The 2,436-nt window shown below is 41.0% G+C and overlaps 1 pseudogene; it reads right to left on the reverse strand.

The window, feature by feature from the left end:
• Window positions 1-1,163: 1,163 nt before the first annotated feature.
• On the reverse strand, window positions 1,164-1,479 carry LOC112401217 (small ubiquitin-related modifier 1 pseudogene; annotated as a pseudogene).
• Between the last annotated feature and the right edge of the window lie 957 nt (window positions 1,480-2,436).

Raw genomic sequence — 2,436 nt, forward strand, 5'->3', positions numbered from 1 at the left:
ACAAATTCATTGATTAGCATATTCCATTGTATATATGTGGCACATCTTCTTTATCCATTCATCTGTTGATGGACACTTAGGTCAGCATGCTTTTTTATGTCATAGAAGCTATGCAGAGACTACTAATGACTAAATATAATTTTATCATTTTGAGTCTGCTCGAAGAAACTACATAGGTGTGTATATCTCATAATAAAGGGAATTATAGCATCTTATAAAATATATAAGGAAAATGAGATGAGGAATAAGTGAATATATTAATAGAAGCAGAAAATTAAGGTAGGAAAAATAAGAGGAAGACAAAATTTAAGATAGCATAGAGAGTTCTATACACTTAGTAAAGAGTACATGCTACATATACACAATGGAATATTACTCAGCCTTAAAAAGAAATGAAATTGAGCTATTTGTAATGAGATGGATAGACCTAGAATTAAAATATTCTATTTAAAATATATGCAGTACAGTTTTACAAGTAATTATTTCAATTTGAGAAGGAAAATCCTGCTAAATACTTGAAGACCAAATAAATATATTAGTGATACTTTCTGTTCATATTACTCAAACTTCTTGTCAGTGACAACCATAGGCTTAAAATGCTTTCTCTTCAGTGAAGCCATCTTTGGAGTTAGTCATTATTTTCACCACCTCTGTCACCTTGACTCCAACCTGCTATTCCTCTTCTTTTGGTCCAGACCCTCAGATTTTAAAAGTAGCTTCAAGTTAAGGAAGGGTTATTTTTCCACAGTTCAGTTTTCTGAAAAACTTTCATCTCCCACTGAAATTCACAGTCCAGGAGTGAAGCGATCACATGCTAGAACTTCAGAGCCAATTGGAAAGTCATTATGAACACGTGCATTAGTCAATATTATTTATCACAAGCCTGTAACTGCACAGTCCTGGAAAAGGCGGCCTCTCTGTGCACACACGTAATTTGTAAAAAGGAGACGGCGATATGAACAGGGCTGAGGTTTGATCACCAAAAATCAGCACAATGAAAACAAACAATAATGAATAATGGGCACTAGAATTCAAATTACCAGATGTTCTAAAGAGGTGGGGTGCCAGTTTTCAATTCTGTTTTGAACACCACATTACAAAAGGACTATTTTTAAAAATAAAGAAAAAGGATTAAGGGAAAAGAAAAAAAATAAAAATATCAAAATTGTTGAACGACCCCCTGTTTGTTCCTGATAATGTTCAATCACATCTTCTTCCTCCATTCCCAGTTCTTTTGGAGTGTGATTATCAGCAGTTCTCTGATCTTCAAAGCGAAACCTGAGTGAATTCATGGGAACTCCCTGTCTTTGACAGTATGATTCTTTGTTTCTTGAGATGTGTTGTCATTTTCACTTTGAAGTGAATCTCACTGCTATCCTGCCTGATGACTTTGAGTTTAATATATTCTCCTTCCTTCTTATCCCCCAAGTCCTCAGTTGAAGGTTTTGCCTCCCTTCCAGTTGTACAGGGATTGTTCATTCTTCTGAAGGAGGGGGGATTCACATAAAGTCGAACACTCCTGATTGAGTGCAAATCCCAAGTAAATTCTTGATATTAACATTCAGATGGAGCACTCTGCTATAACAGGAAGCTTTCTGCAAATGTTCTGCAACTGCTCTACATACACGAAGTTTTCCTATCCTTTTCCTCAAAGGTATCAGTCATCTTCATGTTAACGCCCAGATGAAACGCTTTCTGTTGCTCTAGCAGTTTTGTTCTACTTTGTTTCTTGATTATTCTGAGTTCTCTCTTAACAACTGGAGAGCTACTGAACCAATCCCGCATAAGAAATGGGAAAGTACAAGAAAGAGGCGACAGCTCTGCACACCCACACAGAAAAAGACTCAGAGCAGAGCAGAGGCAGCCCAGCCCCAGCTGCAATCCAAACAGAAGGCAGAGCTTTCTAGGTTCCCAGCAACACCAGACAATGTCTCCCTCCACCCCCGCCCCCACGTCCCCACTCCAAGACTGTCTAAAGACTAAGAACCCAAAAGTGGATTCCACCTGCTTTTCAGGGCCACGGAGGCTCCAGGGCAGGTATTCTCGCCCTTTACATAACTGGGGCCTAGGGCCCTGCTTCTGCAATGAGTCCTCTGAAGAGGAAGGCACACGGGTTCCCCACGGACCCTCTCGGGAAAGTGGAAGCTGGGCTCTGCACCTGGTCAGACATTGTGACGGTGGTTTCCCCCGGCCTTGGGTAGGCAGAACCTTGCTCCAGGGTTTACAAATCCTTCTCCCTTTCCCACAGCACAACACTGCAGGAGTTCTAACTTTGACCATCAAGAGTTTCTAGACACAGTCTAAGTCTGAGGGATTCAGGGAGTTCTTAAAAAAACAGCAGGTTTGGGGCTTCCCTGGTGGCACAGTGGTTGAGAGTTCGCCTGCCGATGCAGGGGACACGGGTTCGTGCCCCGGTCCGGGGGGATTCCACATGCC

Source organism: Neophocaena asiaeorientalis, unplaced genomic scaffold (genome assembly GCF_003031525.2).
Source record: "Neophocaena asiaeorientalis asiaeorientalis breed wild unplaced genomic scaffold, Neophocaena_asiaeorientalis_V1.1 scaffold519, whole genome shotgun sequence".
Lineage (NCBI taxonomy): Eukaryota > Metazoa > Chordata > Mammalia > Artiodactyla > Phocoenidae > Neophocaena > Neophocaena asiaeorientalis.